Source organism: Mus musculus, chromosome 7 (genome assembly GCF_000001635.26).
Source record: "Mus musculus strain C57BL/6J chromosome 7, GRCm38.p6 C57BL/6J".
Classification (NCBI taxonomy): domain Eukaryota; kingdom Metazoa; phylum Chordata; class Mammalia; order Rodentia; family Muridae; genus Mus; species Mus musculus.
In genome coordinates, this window is record NC_000073.6 from 84370234 (window position 1) to 84386521 (window position 16288).

The window sequence follows — 16288 nt, forward strand, 5'->3', positions numbered from 1 at the left end:
GCTCCCGCCTTACTCCGACATCCATCCGGCTTCTTAGGAGCCTATCCCTAGCCACCCACTTTATGACTCTCCTGCATCAGCTGCTGCTCTTCACCAGGACCCCAGGGCATCCCAGGTACTTCTCCCTCACTGCATTTCTCCCTCACTGACCCCCTCCTGCCAGTGTGCTACATTAACACTACCTCTGCAGATCTCAAAATCCTGCCAGCAGGCCTGCTGGCCCTGCAACGGGTCTCTCCACTTCTGCTGCTTGCCTGCCTGGTAACACCCCAGACTCCTGCTCTGCCCTGGCCCTCTTACCTGTACCCACTCAGCCAGATCAGATAAGGCCAGCCACTCCACTCTCATCCTCAACTTCTTTGTTCTTACCACTGTGTGGAGTCCCTGCTCCTGCATGGTCAGGCTGCTGCCCCCTCTCCTGCCCATCATTCTGGCTCCAGCCACATTTTAGTCCATCCTTGTACCAAACTCTGTTCCCCTCCACCCCAGGACCATTGCATACACTATGTCCTTAGATGAGGACTCCCATCCTTCTCTTCACCCGGTTAACCCCCTGGCCATTTAGATTCAGCTTCAGTACCAAGTCTCAAGGAGGCCTGTTTCAAACCAGCCCCTCCCTCCTCAGTGTAGATATGGTCCCATTCTACCTGTAATCTTCCTGAAAGAGAATGAAGATCTCAACAGTCCAGGTGAGAGACCAGGGTTGGGATGACAGAGCCTCAATGAGGAAGAATGATGTCACTGTCTCAAAATAATGGTGTGTCAGCCTCAAGGCTCAAAAAGGGAAAACCCAAAAAAACCTTGGTCACCTGATCCTCCTACACTGAATGGGCAGAGAATTCTAGAGGAGGAAGAAAACCAAGGCTGGGCTGGTTGCAAGTTTACATGTCCTGTGTCTCAGGAGCTTGTGCTAGGACCTGTTGCCAAGAATAGGGACATCAATAGCGTCTTGTGCCTGTCACCTCTGAGGAGCACAGGTTCTGCAGAATCTGGCACTGTTCTCAGTTTCTCCATTCACACCCAAGGACCCAGATTAACCAGACATCCTTCCTTTGCTCAGGTTGCTGTCTGTTTGGAACATAAGCACCATTTGCAAAACCTATTTTGAGCCACAGACTGTGCTACGAACCAAATGGCAGTCAGAGATTTTTAAAGACCCAATCACGACTGAGCATGAAGCTGGCTGGGCATTTCACATTGAATGCTGCTGGCAGTGAGAGAGGTAGCCCTGTGCTCTGGTGATGCGAGGGAAGGTTCCAGAAGACTTCCTGAAGGAGGCTACCCCGGGATCATCTATTCACTGACCACAGAAGCACAGCAGGACAGGATGCAGTCCTTCGATGGCTTCACAATGGCCAAGCACACCCCATTTCAGCCACCTTTAAAGGACACACCTTTTTGTTCACTTTCAGTCACTGAAACTCTGGAAATCTTTGAGTCCAAGTGCTACTCTCAACTGACTCAGTTCTCCCTTGTGTTCAACGTGAATCTTCCATAATGACCTGTTTTAGGGTTACTCATCATAACTGACGGCCAAGGCAACAGAAATATCAGCAGCACCTCCAGCAAGATCAACCCCACCTGCACCGGGAAACACCTGCTTGCCAGCTCCTAGATAGCGCTGTGACAGAGCTGTGCACACACCAGAACATCGGCTCAGACTAAGAGTGATTCAGGCTTCACAACACACATAGGGTATCTGGCCCATGGCATGGCATCCAGCTACCAACTATTCCTCGCTCCAGATCCGGTCATGCTGTGTTGAATTCCTATAAAGCAGAGCAGGCAGGAATAGCCTGGGAAAATGCGAAACTTGAGAATATTAAGATGAAAGCAAGAGGAGGAAATAAAAAAATAGACATTCTGTTTTCCTCCTCACTGGTTTCATGGAAATCCACCTAGGAGAAAACAACCCTTGATCTACACATGGAGAAAACTAATCACACGCGGACTTTCACAATACAAACACAGGAAATATTTTCACAATCATTCAAATAAGTAAAAAGCCAAAAGGCTCTCTCTACGGATGGGAGAAGAGGAAGGAGGCAGCTAAGAAAAGGAAATGTTCCCTCCACACCCATCTTTCCCAGAGCGATGCTCGTCACAGATAGCACATCAAATGCTTCAGCCCTACCTTCTCAGAGGGTTGAACAAAGACCTTTCTTCCTTGTGAACACCACCTTCTTAGGAGGATATGCTGCCCGGGTAGAAAAAAATGTCAGAAACCTCTGGGAGCAAACGCACTGCATTTGTATTCTGCTCAGAAAATGTCATCACAGATCTGTTTACCTTAACTGTGGACCATGATTCAGCCGTGACAACTGTCTTGCATACTGATCAATTTATTTGCAGCAACATTTCCAGCGTTAACTGCTTAGGTTCTGAAAAACTGGATGCTTGGGTTTCTTGTGCAGCTGCGACACATAAAGGAGAGATCTAAGCTTGTTACCAAAACATTTCTGCGAGAGACTATAAAGGATTTTTCTTGACGTGTGGGCAAGGGAGGGTCCTTTTCTCTTCCGGATAGAAAGCAGAGCTCATGATTCCTACAGGCCTTCCTCAGGGTGGGATGTCTATAGCACAATGCACAGAAATAGAATGTAACAGGGAGTATAGGACTCTGCAGCTACGTTTTTTTTTTTATCAGGCTTTAACCAGCTTCTGTGACCCTCTGTAAGACATACCCATCCCACAGGCAGAATAAGCCAGGCTCTGCCACAGGTCAGGAAGTAGCAGAAACAGGAGGTATTTATGATTGGGGTCAGGAAAGGAGGGAGGGACTAATCCCTGATCTCTCTGGCATCTATCAGTCCAGACTGGACAACTGAGTCCCTCCTAGCAGGCAGGCCTTACTTTTGGGGACAAGAAACAGACCCCATGCAAACTGGGGAGACCTCCCTTTTCTACTAGCAATGCCGTCACTGGTCCATTCTGTCTCCACAGCCCCACCATGCACTGGGACACTGGTGTCAGGTATAGGGTCCCATCAGTGATCATGCCCAGAAACTCTTCCTTTATCTCCCTTCTGGCTGAAGGCCCAGTGTCTCTGTGCTAAACTTTAATTATTTTTATTTTAAAAAATTGTTTCATACAATATATTCTGACCATGTTTTCCCCTCCCCCAACTCCTCAAACCCTACCTACCTTCCTACCCACCCAACTTAATGATCATTCTTTCTCTCAAAAAGAAAAATGAAAATCAAAACAAACAACAATAAGATAAAAAGTACCAAATGAAACAACACATACACATAGAGTCCATTACGTGTTAGTCATCTATTCTTGGGCAATGGGCCTGCCATAGAGTGTGGTTGATGTATCTAGTAACCCTCCACTAGAGAAAACCAATTTTCTCTTTCCCAGCAGGTATCAATTGCAAATAGTTTCTTGGCTAGGGGTGGGACTTTATGTCCATTTCCCCTTCTCAATGTGAGACTCTGTCTGTTTTGAATCTGTGTAGGATTTGTGTGTGTTGTCACAGACGCTGTGTTTCTATATGTATCATCAGTCCTGTTGTGTCTGAAGGAAGACAAATGGTCTTACTGCGAGGCACCGCAGGCCTCCTGAGAGCTAGAGACCTTCAGATGAAGGCTGGGGTTACTAGCCATGTAGAAGATGAACCAGGACAGCTGGTGGTGAAGTCTTAAAGTCTACAGGACAGATGGTCGCCAAGAGGGGCTCCAAGGGAGGCTGGGCTAAAACCCAGGCTGAGGTTTACCAAGGCCTGAGCCTAGAAGGAGGAGAAAGCACAGGGTGGGGGTAGCTGGTGGAAGAAGGCCTTGCTATGGTCTCAAAGGTCCTGCTGGGAAAGAGAAAATTGGTTTTCTCTAGTGGAGGGTTACTAGATACATCAACCACACTCTATGGCAGGCCCATTGCCCAAGAATAGATGACTAACAGGTAATGGACTCTGTGTGTGTGTGTGTTGTTTCATTTGGTACTTTTTATCTTATTGTTGTTTGTTTTGATTTTCATTTTTTCATGCTTCTGCACACTCAGAAATTTAAGAATGTCAAGTGAGGCAAAGTTCAGAAGCTATGAGGAAAAGAACCCATGCGAGGCAGAGTCTGTCAGCCTGGAGTATAGTCTTCAAAGAAGAAGAAATGAAGCTATTGTCAAACATCTAAGGGGACCTTGTTGAAGGGACCGCAAGAGACCAGTTCTCTACTTTGGAGGTTTCCTTGTGACGATGACAAACATAAAGGGCAGGGGACAGAAGGAATGACTGGAAGCACACAGCCTGTCCAGAGACAGTCTAAGGCTGACCAGAAACCAAATGAGTGAACATGCCTGACATACAGAGAAAAGCTAATAAATTATGGAATAGCCAGACAGATGAAAGTCACTCAGCCATTAAATATCGAGCTTCAAAGAATAATCTTACAGGAAAGTGCTAGAGTAAGGAGATAGAGCAGGGTGCAGAATCTTATGTCAGAGTATTGTTCAGTGATCCCTCAAGTCCAGCTTCAACTACTCTGCCTGTCCCAAACCCACCTGGTAGCTTTAGCTTCAGAGTCTTTTCTTGGCTTGAATGTTGAATGGCCCAAAGGGCCTCTGTGTGATTCTAGATTTTACTTTCTTTTGTTAAGAAAAAGAGGGGAACACACCTCCTTCTTTCTGTCCTTTATTTTCATTGAGATTGGAATATCGCTGGTTACTATCAAATCTTTCCACTAGCTCACTAGGACCCTTCCCTTCTGGGCTGGCCCTGTGAGGACATCATGTCACCTGCTGTGAGCTGATCTGTGGTGTGGGAGGTGATGGAGCCTTTAAATGGGGACTAGTGGAGCGAAATTACATCATCGGCAAGCTGTGCCCTTGATGGGAATATTAGGACCTGTACTGTGTAGATTTTTTTTGTCACTTGGACACAAGCTAGAGTCATCTGGAAGGAAGGAACCTGAATTGAGAGAATGCCTTCACTTGTGCAATGTGGCACAAACTAGCTTCCATCATGTATTCATACTTATGGGGTAGGAGACATGGCTGCGTAGGTAAAAGTACTTGTTGCTTTTGCAGAGGGGTAGGAGCTCAGTTTCCAGCACCCGCATCAGGCAACTCACAACCACCAGTAACTCCAGATATGGGTCATCAGATATCTTTTCTGGTCTTCAGGGCACTGACATACATATGTGCATACAGATGCACAGGCACACTCACAAACTTAAAACAACAACAACAACAACAACAACAACAAAAAACCCTAACCAACTAACCAAACAAACAAACAAACAAAACACCAGGCAGCTCAGGGCTGCAGACAAAGACACCCAGAACCACCCCTGCCTCAAGGTATGGGGACAGCAGGTGCCACTACCATGATCAAATATGAGATGGAGAGATCGGAAAGATAGTAAAGACAGAGTGGATCAGTAGGATAGTATATAAAAGCCTGGAGCTTACGCAGACACGTGGCCCTTCAACCTGCAGCCTGGCCTCAGGATGCCCCTGGCTCCAGGAAACAACGGAGAACAAGATAAGGAAAGATTCAACATTTTGCCTTGGACCTTCTCAAAGGACCACTATGGTCTGCAATGCCACTAGAGGAGGCCGTGTTTGTGTCTACAGTCCATGCTACTGCCGCAGGACACAATGAAGCCTGAGATGAATGTGTTTCTATACAGTCTGTACTGCTAACTGATGACTTATTGATGTCCTTGGGTTTTGCTCCCTGAGGGATCAGGGCAGGGCACACTGATGTGAGTTGAGTGTGTTGTCTGAGGTCAAATTGAGGTTCATGGTCCATGCAGCTCCTGAGAGCCATGAATGAGTCTGTGGTCCTGATATGTCCAGCGCCTATGTTAACGTCCGGGACCTGAGCTTCTGCCTGAAGCCATGTTAATGCCTGTGCTAGTAAGAGCTGGTTCATCCTTCTCCTGCCACCACAAGGCCTCTCTCAGTTGATGGCTTCTGGTGGAAGAAGGGGTGCAAGCAGAGAAAGATTCATCCTCCCTTGGGATCCAGGCCACTAGGAATTTGACCATGCTCCAGCTTTTCCTCCCTTTCTTCTTGTTTTGCTTGTGTGTGTGTGTGTTTCTAGCTGGGGTGGGATTGGGGGGGGGAGGGGAGGGAGGAGAGGTCAAGGGGGAAGGTGCTTGGAGATCAGAGGATGAGGAGGTGAGCACCGTCAGGTACATGATATGAGATTCCCAAATAAATAATCAATAAAAATGATATATACCAAGTAAACAGTACAACTACTATGAGAGGAAGGATTAGCTTGCTACCATCACAGATTGTTATGTTCTTTTTAAGCAAAGGTGCATACAGAAGCAGAGATAATAATGTAAAGTTGAATTAAAAATATGTCATTATTACAATGTCTGTTTGGGATTATTTTTGTAAACAAGCTTAAGAATAAACAATCTTTAGGATGTCATTGCCTTATTTGTTTGTTTAGATAGCGCATCTTCCAAGCAAAGCTCTTTTTTGGACTTGTATTTTCCAGGATAAACTAACAATCATTTATCATGCTTATTATTCAAAGGATTCTTAAGGAGTAAAATCTCTAACATCACACTGCCACACCTATAGTAAATCATTGTCAGCGCAGAGATAATTGAGAAGACAGAGAGAGAAAGAAAAGTAGAATATACTAGGGAACTATAAAGTCACCCCAATATGCCCTGCTTCTTCATACAACTCAGCTGCAAACACACATCCGGTAAACATCATAGCGTGTAGCATAGTAAATATAAGGACAAGTAACTTGGCAGAGCCAGATACCACTATTCCTTACACAGAAATACAAATGTCTGCAATGTGAATACCACTAATAAATGACAATAGTAATAGTAGCAATAGTCATGCCTGTTACAATGTCAGATTGTCATTCAGTAACTGCAGCATCTGGCTTCAGCCTGGATCACGGTCACATAGAATTGAAGCTCCACAACCAGCATTAAGTAAAAATGAATCAATTCAATGCGCATCCAATATGTGCTCTCTCTCTGTCTATCTGTTTCTCTGTCTGACTGTCTGTCTGTCTCTCTCTCTCTGTCTCCCCCCCCCACCCCGTGTGTGTGTGTGTGTGTGTGTGTGTGTGTGTGTGTGTGTGTGTGTGTGTGTTCATGCAATACAATAGAAATGGAACAAAGCTAATGTTACATTTGGTTGCTAGTTGCACTTAATGCTCTATTATCTCCGAGTTCTTAATACATAGACTGTAATATTCCTGTAGTTCGGAAACAAGGCAAATGACGGGACTGAAAGTAACAGTGAAGCACCAGGACAATGGAATCTGGAGGCAGGCAGAGTAGGAATGTAAATCATAGAGGAGTGTCACAGGAACCAGCAGGCAAGAAACCACCCACAGCTGAGCTAACTTGCTCTCTAGGGAAGTGGGTGTGCTGGACAGATACAAGTCAGATAGAAAGACAAAGTGTCTACCGAGTTCCAAAGAAGTGTCAAGACTAAGCAGGCTCAGGAGCCCTAGCACCAGGGCTGTGTAAGCACAGTGCTACTCCCATGTTCAAGGGGAGATAGGTGCGTAGTATAATCTGATTAGGATATACTGCAGTTAGTTAGCTGTGCATGATAAACAGTCTGAATATCCCATATTCCAAATATCCAGGAAGCATAAGAGATGGGAAGAAAAGACTATCAGAGAGAGAGAGAGAGAGAGAGAGAGAGAGAGAGAAAGGTTCCAGGAAAGACAGGCTGGGAGATTCATGGTTAAGATCAAGGAGAAGTTAGGGCAACAGTAAGAGTACCCAGAAAAGTGTGTCACACACCTTCTAGGAATGATTGTGATTGTCAGCCTAGCTTTATGGGATTCTGTGGTCAAAAGTTCACAGGGGAGGGTGGCTGCTGTTGGGAATGACTGAGAATAACCAAGAGAAAAAGCTGAAAAAGCAAGTTTTTGTCCTGATGCTCCAGGACAAAGGAAGAACCAGGAAAGGACTGTGCAGCCTCAGTCACCCCTGCCACTCAGGAAGCAGCAACTGGCCAGACAACGAATGACCCTTCTCAGGAGTCACTGTATCTTAATTAACTATTGGAGCCTCAGGTTACTGAACAGTGAGGACATAGACAAACAAACAGCAAAAGGAAATGGTGTTCCAAACAAGTGGCCTTCACCAACCATAGGGGAATGGGAAGCCAGGGCTAATGGGAGGAGGTGATGAAGAGGTGATGGATGGGCCAGCATTCAGAGAAATAGAGAATGAAGAGTGTGAAGGCCCAGAGTTGTGTGGCTCACATAGCATGGTCACACGGGTCATTGGGTGTCTGTGAACACCAAAGCATCGTGGAATCCTGAGAAGTGGGGTTTCAATGATAACCATAGGCTTGAGGTGACAAGGACCTACTGTCTCTGGTGTTGACCTGGACTTACAAATTTAGGTGCCACCCCTCAGGGATAGGGCTTGGGAAATACAAAGGCTGGAATCTGGAGAGTCATCCCAGTAGTTAACAGAGTTTACTACGTTTGTAGAGGACCTAAGTTTGGTTCCCATGCCAAGTCAGATGGCTGACAGTTGCCTTTAACTCCAGCTTCAGAGGGGTCTGACACCCTCTTCTGATCTCTACCAACACATGGGTGCACAAACAGTTAAATATAAATATATTAATAAATAATAATATAAATCTTGTGTTACTGTTTTTAAGAAAAAAGAAAGGAGAAGCTGACTCTGAATAGGTTCATATTCATCTGCCCCGCCCCCACCCACTTTCCACCAGGGCTACAGAAAAGTTCAAGAGAAATCTCCACAAAGGACAATCTTTTTACCTATTGTAATGGTAAATCACCACTGTCAACTTGACTAGAATCAAATCACCTAACAGCCACAGTCTGGACACGTCTGTGAAGGTCCTAACAAGAAGGGTACACAGGACCCCAAATGTGAGACCCCATGGGCTGCTGGTGTGTCCTGAATAAAGAGGGGGAAAAAGGAGGAAGTGACTCGGGCCCCAGCACTTTCTTCATCCCTAAGTTGCTTCTGTCACGCATTTTGACACAGTGTGGAGAACAGCACTGATGTAAGCTGTCCTCACTGGAGCTGAGGACTCACTTCCTAAGTCTTCCCATTCCCTCCGCACTCCTCTCATCCTGCTCCGTCCTCCTCTGCCCCACCCCACCCCACCCCACTTTTCACTTCCTGCTTCTTCTCTCTTGCTGGCTGTTGCCTCTGCTCCTTGGCCACCCCCTGCATTCCCCTTGGCCCTTCACTCCATGCCTCCTCACTGGGTGCTCTCCAATCTTTGGATCTGGACATCTCTGATTCTTATGCTTGGCTTTTTCTTTCCCTCCAACAAAAGCATCAAGGAGCACACACTCAGGCCTTCCCAGGCTTTCTTCCCCAGGTCACTCTCCTGTGTCTTCATCGCTCTGAGCTCTGCTTCTGGTTTGCCATACAGCTGCTGTTCACCTCAGCGTAAAGATGAATGTTAATAAAAAAAATTTGCACAGGAAGATAGTAAGAAAAGCAAATTTGTTTTTCTCACATTATTCAACTAGAAAAAGGCTTCAATATAGAAATATTATAAAGCCGGAAAAACACAGCATATCATGGCATAAGCTAAGCACAATTCTTCCCAGAAAATGTCTTTTCTAAAAAGGAAAGGGAAATTAACATTTCCCCTGTTTACACAACAATTGATTAAGTAAATCACATATCCTTCCACAATACGAAATTCTCTTCAGGAAGTCTTATGAAGTAAAGTGGTTTCCTTGTTGAATATATTCCTTGATGAATACATTCATCCATCATTCAACAAAAACGTTTTGTGTTAAATTTTAAACAGTGAATTACTTACTCTACAAATATAAAATATGCAAAATAGTAAAACTGTTTACATGCAAAGCATTAGAATGGCGTTTCTTGTTAGAAGTGGCTAAGGTATTGCTGTTAGACTCTGGCACTACAAACCAAATGGAATCTCTCTTCCATGGCTCAGTCTCTGCTTGGCACCTGTTCTTTATATAAAGTATCCCCCACAGGCTCCTGTGTTGGAACACTTGGTCCCCAGTTGGTGGTACTGTTTTGGGAAGATGTGCAACTTTAGGAAGTAAGACCTCCTTGGAAGAAGTGGGTTGTTGTGATTAGACTTAAAGTTTCATAACCCAGGTTAAGGTTCCTGCCTAATATTTGCAGCCTTTCCCACCTAGATGTGAGGTGTGAAGTTTCTTCTATCACCATGAGGCCACCTGCCACCATGCCTCTACCACCATTATAGACTATATCCCATCAAACTGAGGCAAAGGAAACCCTACCTCCTTTCGGTTGCATCTGTCAGATGTTTCATCACAGGGACAAGGAGAGGCACAGGCACAGGACCTAAGGCTTTAAGGGAGAAGGGGATTGTGGGCTGCCTGTGAGTGCAGGGCCCTGTGGCAGGTGCTTCTGAGAAACACACCGCAGTTGCAGATGGGGGTGCAGAATGGAGAGATGTCCATTCTAGGAATGCTGGTGTCTTAGTTAGGGTTTTACTGCTGAGAAGAGACACCATGAGCAAGGCAAATCTTATAAAAGACAACACTTAATTGGGGCTGGCTTACAGGTTCAGAGGTTCAGTCTAGTATCATCAAGGTGGGAACATGGCAAAATCCAGGCAGGCATGGTGCAGGAGGAGCTGAGAGTTCTATATCTTCATCTGAAGACTGCTAGTGAAGACTGACTTCCAGACAGCTAGGATGTGTGTCTTAAAAGCCCACACCCACAGTGACACACCTACTTCAACATGGCCACACCTCCTAATAGTGCTACTCCCTGGGCCAAGCATATTCAAATCATGATAGCTGGTATATCCCACCAAGGCTTTGGCTCAAACACAAGATTCACTTCAGCCCAGACAACTTCATGAGCAGTTTTCTGTGAAATCAGCAAGCTGGCAGGCCTTGGACAACAGCTCTCATTTCTGCAGCATGAATCATATATAAATAAGTGGGTGTGGATGTGTTCTGCCCTACTAATACTGAGATTTGAATTTCATGTAAAATTTGAGTATCATAAGATATTCATTTGGTATCATTTTATATTCATTTGAAAATATAAACATGCTTCTTGGCACAAAGGACATTAAACAACAATAGCAACAACAAAAACAACAACCAGGAACAGTGTAGATGTGGCCCACTCATATAACTCCCCAACCTCAGATCTAAGTCTAGACCCAAGAAAGTCCAGATAGAGAGAGGGGACCTCCTACCTGTAATTCATTGATTCATTGATATTGCCCTTCCCATTTATATAGATCCAGGTGGAGCACTGTGCATGTGCCATCAAAGTCCACACCCATCAATAATAGCCATAGATTGGTAAACGGATGGTACATTTTTACCTATTGAGAAAAGCCCCCTGACCTTGGCAGCTGAGATCTCAGGAAAGAGCAACAATAACAGCTCACCAGGGAGTAAAATCTTCTCCAGGACAGTGGTCAGTTCCTTCAGGCATTATAGGAGGGAAGAGAACCTGGAATAAAACACCTCACTTTGTCTCAGAGGCAAAAGAGGAGAGGCCTTAGGTAGTGACCACTGAATATTTTTTATCTTTTCATTTCAACATGCTATCCCATCTGACGACCCCAAAATAGGGGAGACCCTGAAGAACTTCTAAGATGCAGTCACTCTCAGCACCAAAATCAAGACCAGGAAGACAGAAACAGCTGGTGATGACCACCCAAGTAGAAGAGAAGCAAATTAAAGAAGACTGTAGGTGCTGCAGAAGCAGCTGCTTCAGTATGGATACCACTAGGAAGGTTGAGAAACAGCCAAGGCAGGTGCAGACAGAGACCTTGACAAGATGGGGCAGTCTTCTGTCCAGGAAGCCTGAGGTCAAAACTCTCAAGGAAGAGAAAAAGGAGCAAACAACAGATATGGGTCTAGACCCATCTGTGTTGATCTCCAACCAAGATGTCTGCTCCTATCCTCCTCTTCCCACCTACAATACACGGACCTAGAATAGGTGACGATCAGAGTGGGTGGCAGCCAACTTTGGGACCCAGACTGCAACCTCCCAGTTACTGGGATTTCACAGGGCAGGCATTGGTGGGAGCGGGAGCTTGGGAATGGTTTGACTTGTGAAGGGCAGCATGGGGCTCTGATTCTACCCAATAAGGTCACAAGCATGAACAATGATGACCAGTTCTTCCTGTCCTTTCTAGAAAGACTCCTGGGAAGGACATGCAGAGAGAGAAGGCAGTGGCTTCTCAGGGACAATTTCAGTTCCGAGATCTTGTTTTAGTTATACTTTTAGTGGGTGTGGCTGCAGTCACAAGTGGCTAGTTTTTTTTCATCTTAAAAACTGCATCTCATAAGTACCCCTGCCATGATTTGTGGGGAATCACAATGACTGGGATTCTGATCCTAGAATGTGCAAGCCTGTCTGGTGGGGACCCCCTCGAGAGTAGGGCTAGGGACAGGAATGAGTAGCTTAGCACTGTAGACCAGCACTATCCAGACAGAGTTCAGCCTAGCACAAGTATAGCAGAGCACACAGGTGGGCCTAAAGAGACGTGCTCATTGGTGCCCTTCACTGACATGCTCAGTCTGCTGTATGCAGCTGCATTCCCTGGTGGGGAGGGTGTCAATATGGGAGTATGGCCCTTCATCCCTACATTATATCTTAGGTATTATTTTCTTAAGTCTAACCAAAAGAGTCTATCAAAGGAGAAAAATTCCTGAGGCCACACCAATACCCCTTGAGGATTTGGTGGATCCCAGAGTCAGAAAGGAATGAAAAGGCCTCAAGACCCTGAGATCCTTAACAACTTAACTGAAGTCGGACATGCACATCTATATTGGCTTCAGCAGGCGATAGATATGAAAGAGGGGGTAGAGAAAGTCCCCAACCAATCCCAACTTACCATATTCCTAGTACTTCCTCCATGTGCCACCAACTAGGAAGTTCCCGAACCCATGTATGCGGGCCCTGTGACTCATTTATAACCAAGAAGTCCTGGGCTGTTTGGGATTAATCCCATCTCTAGTCTCTCTGATTCCCTACTGGTTAGTTTAACTTGCTAGCCCCATCTCTAGTCTCTCTACTCCCATCCTGGTTAGTTTAATTTTCCAGTTCAGCACAATCTAGAAACACTTGAAAGTCAATTGAGGGGCTGTATCAGACTGGCATGTGTGTGAAGGTTAATATAATGACTGATGATTGATACAGAAGGGATGCCTCACTATGGGCAGTACCATCCCTAGGTGATACTGGGCTGAATAAGAAAGCTAGCTGAGAATGAGCCAGTGAGTGAGCCTGTGAATGGTGGCCCCTCTCGCTTCTGCTCCACGTTCCTGCCCTGACTTCCAGCTATGTTGGAAGTGTAAGCTGACTTAAACCCTATCCTCCAGTAAGTTTCTTTTAGTCATTGTGTTTATCACAGCAACAGGAAAGCAAACTAGAAATATCTCCAGGGGTCAGAGATGGGGTGTAATGTCCCAACCCTCAACTTCTGCCAAGGCCTACCTGGTAATCAGTCCCCATCCCAAAGTTACCAGAGTCCCAGCCACTAGCCATATAATTGGCTTACACAATCATATCCCTTTAAAGATTCCAAAGGAAACTGGAAAACCAAATATATATTTAATAGCACAACTGGAACACATTTAATAGCACACAATAGAACAGCTGGCGTAGCAGTGTCCATCCACATGATTCCTTTGTTCTACAAAGTTGCTCATCTCCTGTTACTTTCTGATGCTTCCTACCTTGAAAGGAGACCTGGACTACAGAGGGAGTATGCTAAGAACAAAGGGTCTTCCAGCGACACACGCACACTTCTCGGCATAAAGTATGTGCCCCATCGCCAATGTTGAAGACTCAGCTCCTTGCACACTGCAAAGTATTTTTGTCATCTTCTAGATCCAGAGGTCAGTTGAGAATATGAGAGGATGACAAAGAATTGATGTTGTGGGCTGCGTGTTGAACGGCTAGTACCTGTAGCCTTCTTCACATATTCCTGCAGGGGGCAAGACTCACTCCAGTTAAATTAAAAGCACTGCTTCAGAAACCTTGAAAGACAAAACCTAGGTCCTACCGGCTCCTCCTTAAAAACCTTCCTGTTCTTTAGCATCAGTTTCCATACAGTGGTGGTAGCTGCAAGCACCCGAGGTAATTCCCACTCAGGCGCTGTGTGAAACTACAAGTGACATTGTGGTTAAGAACAGACGAGAAATGCTGCAACCATGTCGCTGTGCTGCCCAGGGAGCTGGGTACTAGTCTGATGTCTTCTGTATGCAGATTATACATCACCCCTCCACACTAGGGTCTCATCAGGTGATGTCAATGACATGGTTAGTAAGGACTTGGAAGAACATGGATGATGCTTTTAGCAATTCCCCTAAAAGCCCCCTCATCCACGAGCTGTGTGTGAAAGTTCTCAGAAATGAACTGTTCCTTATACTGAGCGTCCCACAGGCTGATTAATTGGTTAGAACTCCAGTGATTTAGAGCCTAATTAGAATTTATATTAGGTTATTTACCCACTCTATGTCTTACCTAACATCCTTATGACTATGAGGTAAAACCTTTTGGAACTTATTTAACAGACTACTGGCCTCTACCCACCCAAAGGCTAAGAAAGTCATAAGACAGCATCTGAGGCCTACAGCACAACTTCCCCACTTTGCTGTAACTGCCTCCCCAATGTTTTCACCAATGCATCTGAAGTGTCCTGATTCATATTTTTCTTTGTTCTGTTACTATAAAACCACCATGAAACTGTTACCCTGTTGGAACATGGAATTCAGGGCAAATTAAATCTGTGTTCGTGAGTCATGGTCATTCATATCTAACTCCAAGATAAGCTCCTCCCTTCCAGGAGAATGCTTTATTTCTTGAGTCATCAGAGCAGACATCATGGTAGGGTAGTCTAATACAGAAGCGATGAGTCCTATGACCCAAGAAACGGTTCAAATGTCTTCATCAAAGCAGATGAGAGACACTAAACACAATTGCTTAAGCCTCAGCTGGCTGGCCCGGAGCTACAGAAGAAGCCTAGCTTCTTGGGTTAGCACACCTGCTAACTCCACTGCCTCATCCTGTCTCTCTGAGTTAGTAACCTTACCACCCCAAGTGTGAGTCACATACAAAATAATCTAATCCAATAATTTGTGTTGGTGTTGTGGACTGAATTGCGCCTCACCAAATGCGCATGTTGAAACCTTAACCCCTAAAATTATATACTGGGAGAGGAGACTTTCAGGAGTCACCAGGTCTAGATAATGTCATCAGAGTGGGCTCCCACAATGGGCTTAGTGCCTTATGAGAGGAGACACCATCCCTTTCTCTCTGCCACATGTGGTTAGAAGAGGAAGATGTTTGGCTAAAAACCAGGATGACAGCCATAGCTAGTGACTGAATTGATTGGCACCTTGATCCTAGACTTCCCAGCCTCCAAACCAAGAGAAACTAAATCTCTGTGTTTTTACACACACCATCTATGGCAGTTTGTTATGATAGTCTGAGCTGAGGAGTCCACGGATATGTTTAAGATGTGAAATGTATTCTCTAAATAAAGTAATGTAATGAAACCAGTGACAGAATCATCTTTCTTGTTCACGAACCCCAGTTTAAGAAGAAAGTTCAATGAAAGGTGATAAACTATTTATTCAGCTCCTAGATTCCCGAGGTTCCTCCCTTCTCATGTGGTAGCCTTCACAGAAAGGAGAAATTGAGAAGTTGCATCTTGCTTCACATGCTCATGGTGATCTATAGACCTTGTGACTGCTGTTACATTTATCCTATTAAGAAAATACCTTATTTTTTATAGTTAAGAGAAATGACTGCTCTTCTAGAGAATTTAGGTATGGGTCCCAGCCCATATTGTGGCTCACAACCATCTGTAACTCCAGTATAAGGGGATCCAACATTCTCTTCTGGACTCTGTAGGTACTGTGTGCACATAGTACATAGACATACATGAAGGCAAACCACTTAAACACATAAAATAAAAGTTAAAAAAATTAAAAATATTACATTAGAGCTGGAATTGCAGGTTATGATAGAAAATCTGCCTAGCATGTAAGAGGTCCTAGGTCCAGCCCAAATGTTGTATTCCATATACTATATACTATATAACACACACACACACACACCAATATGCTGAAATCCAATGCTACTCCAGTTGTACTTAAAACAGATTAGTACAGCTAAATCATAACCAGTAATTCACATTTAACAGAAAGCACAGGCTTTGAATGTCTTCTATACTAATTCCAAAAGATGACAGGCAACCAGTCTAGTTCTTTCCTTCCTCTTTATCTACATACTCAATAAATGGTGTTTTAACGAGTACTTAATTCAAGTGAGCACGGTGGACAGACTCAGGGGTTATATAGGGAGTAGAT

General features: G+C 44.9%; 1 protein-coding gene across 7 annotated transcripts in view; it reads right to left on the minus strand.

Moving 5' to 3' along the window:
• The window catches only part of Arnt2 (aryl hydrocarbon receptor nuclear translocator 2), a 165468-nt gene that overhangs the window by 123960 nt on the left and 25220 nt on the right, over window positions 1–16288 (minus strand). Inside the window, exons 2-3 of one of the 7 annotated variants that reach the window (XM_011241655.3) lie at window positions 2290–2414; window positions 2135–2197 (exon numbers count right to left, since the gene is read on the minus strand). The exons of 3 other annotated variants lie outside the window; for them this stretch is intronic. The gene's annotated coding sequence lies outside the window, so the exon portion shown is untranslated. Of the gene's footprint in view, window positions 1–2134; window positions 2415–16288 lie in introns of those variants that run through there. 3 more of the 7 variants (XM_006507243.1, XM_006507242.3, XM_006507240.2) reach the window with 3 other exon arrangements.